Source organism: Gossypium arboreum, chromosome 1, assembly GCF_025698485.1.
Source record: "Gossypium arboreum isolate Shixiya-1 chromosome 1, ASM2569848v2, whole genome shotgun sequence".
Lineage (NCBI taxonomy): Eukaryota > Viridiplantae > Streptophyta > Magnoliopsida > Malvales > Malvaceae > Gossypium > Gossypium arboreum.
Genome location: NC_069070.1, coordinates 111,138,431 through 111,152,958, shown reverse-complemented (window position 1 = coordinate 111,152,958; position 14,528 = coordinate 111,138,431).

The following is a 14,528-nucleotide window of genomic DNA, read 5'->3' as shown; positions in this document are numbered from 1 at the left end:
TATCGATTCAATTAACGCCAACGCAAGGGACTAGTTAAAGGGTAATTAACTCTAAATTGCAATTACAATGTTGATAGCTTACCCATCAAAAACACCGCTAGACTTGAGAAGCACAATCTGAAGAGGCACACTTTCAAAAATTAAAACCCCCATTTACCAAAACTAATCTCCATCAGATGGAATAAAAACTGATCTCACAATCCACTTAGTTTCCAACTATACCAGCAGACTCAAATTCAAAATTGGAATCACATCAAACACACTTTAACTAAATCAGAGCAATAAAACCACCCTTTTAATCATTGGCAAGTGACACAAAAACCTTTAATCCCCATAGACCCTTCTATCATATCAGGATAAAGGCACCCCAAAGTAACCATTCCTCATGAATCCACTGCTCATCATGGTAAACACAATCACCATAACCCACACAAAATCACTATTAATTCACATACCGACCAGATTATTACAGAAATCACAACTTAAAAAATGATTTCATCCTGAAAACAAAATGTAACCACTAGAAGGGGAAATCCCCGAACCATACCTTTCGAATAATAGCTGCATAAGCTTGGATGCCACACTTAAATCTGCACACAAGATCCTTCCGTCTCACCCACTTCCCTACTCTCAATTATTTGTCAAATCTCTAATAATCAAATCCTCATTATTACCTGCATTCAACCATAACGATTATAGCATGCATATAAAAATATTTTTATATAAATTTATGCTCAAAACTATTCAAAATGTAACGCCCCAATTTTCGGAAATCCTGTGAATGTTGGCATAGGTTTAATGATGTTAGTGGGCCTCTAGAAAGCCCAAACTTAAGATAGAACCCGACAATTTTAGTTAATTTTTGTTCCATAAGAAAAAAGGGGGTGAAATTATGAAATAGGACCTATGTGAAAATGTTTGAAAATGCTATAGGCTAAATTGAAGTGGCCAAATAAATAGGAGTGCAAAATAGGAGGATTTGCATGACAAACCTCCCATTTTACATGAAGTGGCCAGCCATCATGTTGTTGTAGACAAAATGTACACTTGATATCCATAATTTATGGTACAAATTGATACAAATTGATAATAGGTTAGGTAAATGTTCCATGATAATAGGTTAGGTAAATGTTCTATGATAATGGGTTAGGTAAATGTTTCATGATAATGGGTTAGGTAAATGTTTCATGATAAGAATTTCATGTCTTTTGTATTCAAGAATTAAATGGATGAAATATGAAGTTTTATTAAAAGAAAAAGAGGTGAAAAGAACAAAGTTTTGTTCATCTTTGTTCATCATAGCTGAAAGTTAGAGAAGAGAAAGGAGAGGAGAAAGCTCTTGAGTATTTGGTCATTAGGAGGAGGAAAATTAAAGGTAAGTTCTTGGTACCTTGCTTCTATTTTGAGGTTCATGAGTTCTTCTTGATTCTACCTTAACTCTTGAAGTATATTTTGATTTTTAGTTGTGTTGTGAGCATTTCGTCATGAATTAAAATGAAGGAAATGGTTGTTGTTTCATGTTCTTTTGATGAAAAATGGAAGATAGGTGAAGTTTAGCCAAACAAATGAGCATGCATGTGCCTTAGATGTTAAAGGGAAAAATCAGCTAACATGTTGTGCTTTAAAATGATGAAATGGAGATTATACTTAAGTAAAATCATAGATATGTGATGATTGATTGGTGATATACATGTTTAAATAACATGCATGCAAGGTATGTGTGAAAGAGTGATTTGGTAATAAATCTGCTTGGGACAGCAGCAGTAACGTGACTTTGGAAAATCACCATAAATAGTGGGAGAAGAATTAGAAGCTGAATAAATTATGTAATTAAAGCTTAATGAGTCTAGTTTCAAATGGAATAAACTAGAACATATTTTGAATTCTGTACAATGAGAAATTTGATTCGTAATGAAGAGTGGTCAGATTAGTCAAACAGTGAAACATGGGAAACTTTAAGAAAAATCTGGTATTGATTGGCCATACCAAAAATTCTGAAAATTTTATGGATAGAAGATATATGAGTCTATTTTCAGGTAAAATTAACGGTACTTGATTTGGAGTTTCGTAGCTCCAGTTATAAATGATTTAGTGACTGTTGTTTAGGAAGACAGCTTGCAGTGAAATTATGATTATGTGGTAAACATTGACAAAAATTTGTTAATGAGTTGCTTATTGATTTCTTATAAGCTTACTATGATCTGTAGGTGTGGTTGGCCGAATATTGTAAGGGGTTAATCGTAGTTTGTATTTGAATAGTTAGATTAACGTGTTAGTAATCCAATTGTAGGCGGTTCGGTATGGATCTCGTCGAAGATATCGTCAAAGCAGTGTGTGTAACTAACACCCTCTTTCTTAGTCTAGATCGGCAAAAGCTTGAAAGTCAAATGCCGAAAACCGGTATTTTGTAGATTTGCGAGTGTCTGAATGCTCGTGAGGTAAATCGATTAATTTTTTGGTAAGCTGCAATATTTGGACCGCAAAGTGCATGATTTACGTGCCCTCGATATTTTTGGGCTTAATGGGCCAAAATTGGAATGATGGGCCAAGGCCCAATTCAGTAAGAACCGCTTGCGTGATTCATGTACGTGAAAGGTAGGAATATGCATGAAAAACCCTAAATAGATAAATTACTGAAATACCTTTAAAAGTGAAAAATTTACAGTTTTACCCCTAGTAGGTAAATTACCGAAATACCCCTAGGGTTAATTTGACCTAAATGCATGTTTGATCGTTGTTATTTACTGCATGCCATGTTATTATCTGATGCATGGGACCGGGATATTGACGGAGGAAGTACTGAAAGTGGCTTGTCCACGTCTTGGAGGCTTTGCCTCAATTCTTTATATCGAGCAGACAAAGGTCAAGCTGTGGAGTGTTAATTTGGGTGGGTTGAGCTATTCCCCACATGGAGTGTATGGTGGTATGGGTGGAGTGTAGTGGTTGGTGGGTTGAGTAGTCTCCCAAATGGGCTTGCATATGTTTCTTGATGTTGCATGTATTTTGAAATGGGCCTATGGGCCATATTATTATCTGAATAAGGGCTAAGGCCCGCTTATTATAATCTGAAAAGGGCTCGGCCCAAGACCACTATTACCCAAATGGGCTTGCATATGTTTCTTGATGTTGCATGTATTTTGAAATGGGCCTATGGGCCATCTCGTTATCTGAATAAGGGCTAAGGCCCGGTTTATTGTAATCTGAAAAGGGCTCGCCCAAGACCATTTATTACTGAATGGGCTTAGGCCCAATGGGCTTGAGTGACTTGGGCTTTAAATGGGTTTTCCTTACACACCGAGTTTCCCCAAACTCGCCTTTTATTTTCATCCACGCAGGAAATCCCCAACCATAGTGGGCTTGGAGCTGTGAGGGAATTCGGAGTGGCCACCCATTCTGAAAGTTTGATTTTCTTCTGGTGAACTGGACATCCTATTATTACGTTGAGGTTTGGGTTTTTAAATTAATAAGGCCGCTTAATTATTTTTGATGGTTTTAATATGTATTACTAAGATAGGTATTACTTATTTTAACTGTTGAAATTGGATAGCTTTAGGGCGCGTTTTCAAAAAAAAAAAACAACAATTGATTTCAAAATAACACGACAACAAGCAAAGCTTCCGCAATGAAAGTATTTTCCAAAATTAATCACTTTTCTTAAAAATGACTTAATCAAATCGGTTTCTTAGAAATATCCATGATGTTAAGGTGTGGCAATGGCGGTATGCATGTCTAGGATTGGATCCGAAGGGAGCTTGGTATGTAACACCCCAAACCCGGCCTAGTTGTTATGACCGGATCTGATGCGCCACATCGAAGCGTTCAAAACATTCCGTATTACTTAGTTGGAAAACTTAGTTGGTGTTGTAGAAGACACTTTTAAAAGTAGGTTAAAGTGAATGGAAGTCAGGCACCGGTAGGAAACCAGGAAGAAGAGGAGGTGAGTCCATCGGACTGCTTAAGTACCAAGCTCCCTTCGGATCCAATCCTAGACATGCACACCGCCATTGCCACACTCCAACATCTCGTATAACTTTGAGAAAACCGTTTGATTATGACCATATTAAGAAAATGATTAAGGTTGCAAACGTTTGCTTAAAAATATTTATTTTTCTTGGGAAAAACATTTATTTTACGGAAACTTTGCACGTCATCGTGATCTTTAAAAAAAAACAAGTAGATTTTATAAAACGAACCCTAGTGCTAACCAGTTTAATAATCCCCAAAATAAAATCAATTAAAAAGAGCAGCCTTATTACAACTTTAAGCATAATAAAAATAATCCAAAATAAACGCTAAACTTATTTAAAGTCGGCAATCACTCTTCATGGCCACTCTGAATCCCGCCCAGCTCCAAGTCCACCAATTCTAGGGCTCACCTGCAAGGATGGAAGAGGAAGGGGGGTGAGTTTTGGAAAACTCAGTGCATACAGAAACCCATCCAAAGCCCAAATCAGCTCGAGCCCATTGGGCCTAAGCCCTATTCAGATAACAGTACACAGTAGGCCGAAGCCCTTTTCAGAATACAGTAACAAGGCCTTAGCCCCTTTTTACATAACAGTGTGGCCCATAGGCCCAGTTCAGTAACATGAGTAACAACAGAATAATGAATGCAAGCCCATCCGGGAGACTACTCAACCCACCAACCGCTACACCGCCTGCACCAACCCTACACACCATGTGGGTAATATCTCAACCCACCCAAATTTCTACACACACAGCTTGCAAAGAACGCACTCAAATTCGATCGATTGAGGCAAAGCCTCCAGTACGTGGATGAACCACTTTCAGTACTTCCTCCATTAATACCCCAATCCCATGCAACAGATATTAATAAAAGCATATCATGAAAAAATACAACATTAATCAATCATGCAGTTCAGCCATTTTAAAACCCTAGGGGTATATCTGTAATTTTGCTCTTTAGGGGTAATTTCGTGATCTACGCTACTACACAAGCTAATTCAGTAATTTTTATCAGTTTTATGCAATTTGATTCCACCATTTACCTAACAGGCTAATTTGCCCATCTCTTACCCATATTGGTCCGTAAGCCCATTGGGCCCGCTTTTGCCCATCGAGCCCTTTTTCCAAATACGCCAAAACGTCATGCGAACGTGCTTACCACCTTGCGGTGCCAGATCTAACAATTACTCTATGCCTTGAGAGCATTCGCATACTCACATGACCATGAAATGCCGGAATTTTGGCATTTCGGCTTTTACCGAATTGAACTAAGAAAGGGTGTTCGGTACACACCTGATTTGCGATATTCCTTGACGAGATCTCCTATGCGATTTCCCCTATAATCAACCACTTATAGATTAGACCATGTTGTATTAAACCAAATCGAAACTACCTATTATCATCACTTACACATTCGGCCACCATCCACAATGGCCCTTGGGTACCTTACCTTTGTCGCCAAAATCGACAGCTAGCTCCGAATCCGATTGCTCCAGTGATTCACGCTTTCAATCCCACACTTAAGAAGGCACTAACCAATGAAAGAAAACAACCGTTAAAAACCCTTAGAGCCACATGCCCAAATCGACACCTCCACAATTTTAGGGACTTGACTTTTCTTAACTTTGCAAAATAAGAACAGATCCGAGATGATACGTACTTACCCTTACTCCCACTTGATTTCCACGCAATCTAGTGTAGATTTATCTATCAAATGACGGTAGAACTCGATTCCCCAAAGTCTTGTAGCTTCGGCTATAAGCCCCCAAATCTATGGTTTTTTTCGGCTTTTGCGTGATAAAGAAGATGATAATGTGGGGCTACAACGTTGAAGTAGAATTGCGGTCAGGAATTTAGGATTAAGAAAAGATGATTGTAAATTAATAAAAGCAAAAGAATATAGGAGAACCTGGCTTTGAAGAAATCGGCACAAGCATTGATCACAGGATTTCGGCTTTTATGGATTCGGCAAAAGTGTTGATGAATAGTAGGTATGATGAATAGTTTGAAGAAGAAAAAATAGAAGAAGAAGAGTAGGGGAGGTGGTAGTTTCGGCTAGAGAGGAAAAAGAGAGAAAAGAACAATCCTAAGGTGTAAAATCAGAAGAAAACGGCACCAACAATACCCTAAGTGCCGAAATACTAACCTCATAATCCCCCTGCCGATTTTCCCTCTTCTATTCCCACCATTCGGCTAACTCCTAGCCTCATCCCAATCCCTTAAATCTCTCCCTTATCACTCCTTAATCCAAGCATTTAAACTGATCCAACTCTCCTCTAGCGAATCCACGAACTCCAACACTTACCCTCCCGCACTTAAAAAATAAATGCATCTATTTGCCAACAAAGGAATCGATCCCAAGTCCTCCCCCAACACTTACACACCACCTTTATAGCTTCCTAGTGGCGTCACTTAGCCACTTTACCAAAGGCTCATTTGTGATGCAATTTACCCATCACTCCACTTAAGGCCACTTAGCCAGAACCCCTAACTCCTAAGTCTAAAATTCCAAAAATTCAACTGGGTTTTGGCCAACTCATGGACCTTCTATAAGCCCATTTACCTACTCAAAATACTAATTCCACATCTAAATACAAAATTTTAAAAATCTTTACAAAATATTGAAAATTGCAAATAAACCCGAAAATCAGGATGTTACAACTCTACCCTCCTTAAAGAAATTTCGACCTCGAAATTTTACCTTATCGAAACAGTTGAGGTCTTGTTGATGCATAGCCTCCTCGATCTCCCGGTAGCTTCTTCCTTGCCATGGTTTCTCCAAAGTACTTTCACTAGTGGAACTGATTTCCTTCTCAACATCTTGACGTCACGATCAAGTATTTGCACAGTTCCTCTTGAAAGTTAAATCTGATTGTACCTCGATTTCAAAGAATCGGTATGATATGAGTTGGGTCGATCGGTACCGCCAAAGATGGATACATGAAAACGTCGTGGATACGATGCGCTTCGTGGTAACTCTAGTGATAAGCCACGGTCCAACCCGCTTAACAATTCGGTAAGGCCCAATAAACCGTAGGCTCAACTTACCCTTCTTACCAAATCTCAAAATTTTCTTCCAAGGAAACCTTCAAGAAAACCATATCCCCACAAATAACTCAATCTCTTTGCGCTTCAGATCCGCATACGACTTCGCTATCGGATGCCTCCTTTAATCGACCCTTATCGACTTAACCTTGCTTTCGTTATGCGCCACCAATTCCGGTCCAAGCACTCGTCGTTCACCCAACTCGTCCAACACGTCGGCGCATTTACATCTTCGCCCATAAAGCGCTTCATATGGTGCCATCTGAATACTTGCTTGGTAGTTTTATTGTATGCAAACTCCGCCAATGGTAAGTAGTCCTCCCAACTTCCACGAAAATCAATGATACAACCTCTCAACATATCTTCCGAACACGAATAACCCTTTTCTCGATTTGTCCATCATGCGTGGGTGAAAAGCGATGCTAAAATCCAATCGTGTTCCCAACGCTTCTTGCAACTTCCGCCAAAACCGAGACGTAAACCTAGGGTCTCGATCGAAATTATTGACACTTTGGCACCCCATGCGATCGCACTACCTCCGCCACATATAACTTGGCTAACTTTTGCGTTGAGTAGTCGGTGCGAACAGTATGAAATGAGCGATTTTGTTAACCTATCCACAACTACCCACACCGAATCTTTCTTGGTGGGTGTCAAAGGTAACCCACTCACAAAGTCTATTGTTACTCTTTCCCATTTCCATAGTGGAATTTTCACCGGGTGTAGTAATCCCGACGATAGTTGGTGCTCGACCTTAACTTTCTTGCACGTCGATATTTCCCAACAAATTCGATCACCTCTCGTTTTAATCTGGACCACCAAGACACCTCTCGCAAGTCTCTGATAACTTATTCCCTCCAGGGATGCATGGCACGAGTCCACCATGAGCCTCTTTTAGAATTAATCGCCTCAATTCGGGGTCCTTTGGAATACAAACCCTTCCACGAAAACACAGAACTCCTTCACTGTTCAACCCAAAATCCTCGTTCTCACCACTCTTAACCTGCTGGAACCGAAGAGCTAATGAATCGTCCTTCAACTGTTTTTCTTTAATCTGCTCAGTCCAAGTAGGCCTTATTTGCAGTTCTGCCAACAAGCTTCCATCATTGTATAGACTTAATCATGCGAACAAGGCTCTCAAATCCGTAACAACCCTTCGACTCAATGCATCTGCCACCACATTAGCCTTTCCTGGGTGGTACTCTATCGAACAGTCGTAGTCTTTAAGCAACTCCACCCACCTTCGTTGCCTAAGGTTCAACTCCTTCTGAGTCAACAAATACTTTAAGCTCTTATGATCTGTGTATATGATGCACTTCTCCCCATATAAGTAATGTCTCCAAATTTTTAACGCAAAAATCACCGCTGCTAGCTCCAAATCATGCGTAGGGTAATTCACCTCATGAGCCTTAAGTCGTCGTGATACATAGCGACCACCTTGCCCTCTTGCATCAAGATGCGCAACCTAACCCCACATGCGACGCATCGCTATGTACGGTGAAGTCCTTCCCAGACACCGGTTGAATCAACACTGGCGCTTCAGTCAATACCTTTTTCAACCGATCAAAAGCTTTTTGCTGTTTCTCGGTTCGCACAAATGGTACTCCTTTCCTTATGAGTTTTGTCAAAGGCGCCGCCATCACCGAGAAACCCTCCACAAACCTTCAGTAGTAACACGCCAACCCTAGGAAACTCCGAATTTACGATCTCGACCTAGGTGGCTTCCATTCCGAATCGCTTCAATTTTACGAGGATCCACCTTAATCCCTCGGCAGAGACCACATGTCCTAGGAAGGTTACCTCCTCAACCGAATTCACACTTGCTAAATTTCGCATAGAGCTCCTTTTCCCTTAACACTTGCAGCTGTACGGAGATGCTCATCATGCTTCGCCTCCGTTTGAGTATACCAAGATATCGTCGATAAAGACGACTACAAACCGATCCAAGTAAGGTGGAATACTCGATTCATCGATCCATAAAAGCTGCGAGTGCGTTTGTCACCCAACGGCATGACCACAAACTCATAATGTCCATATCGAGTTCAAATCTTTGTCTTATGAATATCCCTTCTTTTACCCTTAGGCGATGGTATCCGAATGAAGATCGATTTTTGAGAATACCGAAGCTCCCTAATTTGATCGAACAGTCATCAATCCTTGGTAGTGGATACTTATTCTTAATCGTCAGTTTGTTCAACTGGCGATAATCGATGCACATGCGCATCGTTCCGTCCTTCTTCTTCACAAACAGGACCGGTGCTCCCCAAGGAGACACACTAGGCCTAATGAAGCCTCTATCTAATAGCTCTTGAATTTGAGCCTTCGCCCACCAACTCCTTGGTGCCATCCTATAGGGTGTAATAGATCTTGGAGCTGTTCCGGTAACAAATAGATTCCAAACTCAACTTCCCGATTGGGAGGTCATCCAGGAAGCTCTTCCGGAAAAACATCCCGGAATTCCCTAACAGTTCTGATGGTCTCCACAGTCAGATCCTCAGTTTCAACTTGACTTACCAAAGCGGATATGCCTCGCATCCCTTGCGCATCGGTTTCTCGACCCTCAGCGCGATACTACATTGGATAAGTAATCCTTCGTTCTCCAATAATCATTACCTCTTCATCATTGTGATCCTTAACACCATCCTCTTAGTTGCACAATCCAAAGTTGCCTTATGCTTGGTCAACCAATCCATCCCTAGTATCAAATCGAATTTTTCAAACGGTAACTCCATCAAATTCCTACAGAAAACCCTGCCTTGAATCTCCAGAGGCACCTCCTTGAAGAGTTTCTCTACCTTAACCGACTGACCTAAAGGACTTATCACAGACACCCCACATACAGTCTCCTCAAAGTGCACGCCCAGTGCCCCAGAAATGTTATATGCCACATACGAATGGGTTGATCCCACATTAATCAGAGCAGTATAAGGTACACCATAGATAAAAAACGTACCAGTTATGACATCAAAAGGTCACCTCTCCTCGCATGACGAGCAGCATACACCAAAGCTGGCTGACGAGCATCCGCGTTACCAATACCCCTGTCGGGTGCCCCACGTCCACGGCCATTACCACCGCGACCTTGTCCACGAGCTCTTGGCAGCGGCGGTCCATCCTCACGAGTTGAGCGATCGCCTGACCCCTTGTTCGCCACACGAGCTGAGTGGCCCTCCTAGGACAATCTTTAATCCTATGCTCCTTAGACCCACAACGAAAACAAGCCCCTGAACGCTTCCAACACTCTCCTTGATGCATTCTGCCGCAATCTCCACAAGCTTGCAGTCTACTCAGATTCACCGGAATCGCTTTCGAACCGGTTCCTCCATCCTATCTCTCTTAACATTTCGATTCTGACACCACCGGTCCAAAGATCCCTCTGAATCGATTCCGATCCTTATCACGATTCCTCCATTCGGTTTGCTTCACTTCCTCGGCTATCTTAGCCTTCTCTACCAGTGCAGTGAAATCTCGCTCTCTCTGCGGAGCTATGAGCACCTTTAACTCATCTCTAAGGCCATCCTCAAAACGTACGCTGCGCTCGTATTCAGTGGAAACGATGCCATTAGCATACCAACTCAATCGTAGAAACTCCGCCTCATATTCAGCAATGGTCTTATTTCCCTGAGTCAGGTTCAGGAACTCCTTTCTGCGTGCATCTACATAGCTAGCTCCAACATATTTTGCCTTAAAGGTCTGTTTGAACAGCTCCCATGTTACCCTCTCAGCTGGGGTACCTTCTCTCACAGTAATCCACCATCGACACGCTTCATCCAAAGAAGAACGACATCGCCTTTTCAACTTCGCTCTCCGAAGCGGTCCGGTCGTCCATGATCCGCTCTGTGGCTTCCAACCATACTCACCACATTTGGGGCCACTCGAGATACACCCTAAAATCTCAAATCCGTTGGCGAAGTCGTTCGAAATGAACCCCTATTCATGGGCCCGACGTTAGCTCCGACCACCCTTTCCAAAACCCTCAACATGGCACGAGACAAAGCGTCATCCCTGCGACTGGTTATACGGCCCATTTTCATTAATCGGTGGTGGGCGTACCCGCCGGTGGCATGTGTTCGAGATGACGCAGATCCGGCTTGAGTGCTACCTCGGGCTCGACCACGGCCTCTACCTCGAGTAGCCCTTGTACTCATAACAATTTATCTAATTACGAATTTTATGACATTAGTTTACTGGTTTCACTGTTTATTACAGAATATCTTATGAGCAGATAGAGTTTGAGTTATTTCGCAAATCATAATTTAGCTACGGTTCCGATCTTGTAGTCCTAATACTACAAAGATCAATAGCTCTATCTCTAAGGCTCGATTATCTGCGGTGTTATTTACAGTACAGTTCTATAAATATTTAAAGCAGAAAAAGATCACTTACAGACTTAGTGCCGGGGATTCAGTGTGCCACTTCCTTATCAGTCCATGATAAAAATTAACAACCATATTTTTGTTTACCGAAAATAAAAAAATTTCATTTGAAAACACTTTTATTTTAAAACTATTGATTTAACCCCGTTTAACAAATAGAAAAAAAAAACTTGAACATCTTCGAAAAACTTACTATTTCCAAAAATACCCTTCTTAGGCCCAAGTTTTTGAAAAGATTTTTGGACCCGATCCACAGCTGAGTTGTTGCAACAGGCTCTGGTACCACTAAATGTAACATCCCAAACCCGGCCTAGTTGTTATGACCGGATTTGATGCGCCACATCGAGCGTTCAAAACATTCCAGTATTACTTAGTTGGAAAACTTAGTTGGTGTTGTAGAAGACACTTTTAAAAGTAGGTTAAAGTGAATGGAAGTCATGCACCGGTAGGAAACCGGGAAGAAGAGGAGGTGAGTCCATCGGATTGCTAAGTACCAAGCTCCCTTCGGATCCAATCCTGACATGCACACCGCCATTGCCACACTCCAATATCTCGTATAACTTTGAGAAAACCGTTTGATTATGACCATCTTAAGAAAATGATTAAGGTTGCAAGCGTTTGCTTAAAAATATTTATTTTCTTGGGAAAAACATTTATTTTACTGAAACTTTGCACGTCATCGTGATCTTTAAAAAAAACAAGTAGATTTTATAAAACGAACCCTAGTGCTAACCAGGTTTAATAATCCCCAAAATAAAATCAATTAAAAAGCACCTTATTACAACTTTAAGCATAATAAAATAATCCAAAATAAACGCTAAACTTATTTAAAGTCGACAATCACTCTTCATGGCCACTCTGAATCCCGCCCACTCAAGTCCACCAATTCTAGGGCTCACCGCAAGGATGGAAGAGGAAGGAGGTGAGTTTTGGAAAACTCGGTGTATCTGAAAACCCATCCAAAGCCCAAATCAGCTCGAGCCCATTGGGCCTAAGCCCTATTCAGGATAACAATACACGATGGTCAAGCCCTTTTCGAATATAGTAACAAGGCCTTAGCCCTTTTTACATAACAGTGTGGCCCATAGGCCCGATTCGATAACATGAGTAACAACAGTAATAATGAATGCAAGCCCATCCAGGAGACTACTCAACCCACCAACCGCTACACCGCCCGTACCAACCCTACACACCATGTGGGGAATATCTCAACCCACCCAAATTTCACACCACAGTTTAAAGAACAGCACTCAAATTCGGTCGATTGAGGCAAAGCCTCCGATGTGGATGAACCACTTTCGATACTTCCTCCATTAATACCCCAATCCCATGCAGCAGATATTAATAAAAGCATATCATGAAAAATACAACATTAATCAATCATGCGGTTCGACCATTTTAAAACCCTAGGGGTATATCGTAATTTTGCTCTTTAGGGTAATTTCGTGATCTACGCTACTACACAAGCTAATTCAGTAATTTTATCAGTTTTATGCAATTTGATTCCACCATTTACCTAACGAGCTAATTTTCCCATCTCTTACCCATATTGGTCCGTAAGCCCATTGGGCCCAGTTTTGGCCCATCGAGCCCCTTTTTCCGAAATACGCCAAAACGTCATGCGAACGTGCTTACCACCTTGCGGTGCCAGATCTAACAATTACTCTATGCCTTGAGAGCATTCGCATACTCACATGACCATAAAATGCCGAATTTGGCATTTAAACTTTACCGAATTGAACTAAGAAAGGGTGTTGGTACACACCGATTTGCGATATTCCTTGACGAGATCTCCTATGCGATTTCCCCTATAATCAACCACTTATAGATTAGACCATGTTGTATTAAACCAAATCGAAACTACCTATTATCATCACTTACACATTCGGCCACCATCCACAATGGCCCTTGGGTACCTTACCTTTGTCGCCAAAATTGACACTAGCTCGAATCCGATTGCTCCAGTGATTCACGCTTTCAATCCCACACTTAAGAAGGCACTAACCAATGAAAGAAAACAACCGTTAAAATCCTTAGAGCCACATGCCCAAATCGACACCTCTCAATTTTAGGGACTTGACTTTTCTTAACTTTGCAAAATAAGAACGGATCCGAGATGATACGTACTTACCCTTACTCCCACTTGATTTCCACGCAATCTAGTGTAGATTTATCTATCAAGCGACGGTGAACTCGATTCCCCAAAGTCTTGTAGCTTCGGCTATAAGCCCCCAAATCTATGGTTTTTTTCGGCTTTTGCGTGATAAAGAAGATGATAATGTGGGGCTACAACGTTGAAGTAGAATTGCGGTCAGGAATCTAGGATTAAGAAAAGATGATTGTAAATTAATAAAAGCAAAAGAATATAGGAGAACCTGGCTTTGAAGAAATCGACACAAGCAGTGATCACAGGATTTCGGCTTTTATGGATTCGGCAAAAGTGTTGATGAATAGTAGGTATGATGAATAGTTTGAAGAAGAAAAAATAGAAGAAGAAGAGTAGGGGAGGTGGTAGTTTCGGCTAGAGAGGAAAAAGAGAAAAGAACAATCCTAAGGTGTAAAAGCGAGAAAAAAGGCACTAACAATACCCTAAGTGCCAAATACTAACCTCATAATCCCCTGCCGATTTTCCCTCTTCTATTCCCACCATTCGGCTAACTTCTAGCCTCATCAATCGCTAATAATCAAATCCTCATTATTGCCTTCGTAATCAAGATAAATCGCTAATAATCAAATCCTCATTATTGCCTGCATTCAACCCTAACAATTGAAAAATATTTTTATATAAATTTATGCTCAAAATTGTTCACAGTTTCTTAGGTAAACTAATATGAAAAAATATTTAAAATAAAAGAAAGGAAAAAAATTTAAAAAAAAATGGTGTTTGATAATTTAAATTTTATGTTTCGCAAAAAACAGCAAAGATTGACAGAGAACAGAAAGCAAAAACAAAAACACACACACACACACACTTTCATGAACTGTCCATTAAATCCTTTTAACCAATCATATTTTAAAGAAGTGCCACGTCAGCAAATACCCTCAACATTTCAACACTCTTTTCTAAAGGCTCCCTTCTTTTTGTACTCATCATTTATTTTTCCCTTGAAATATATATAAACTCAGTGTTGTACTCCTGAGGAA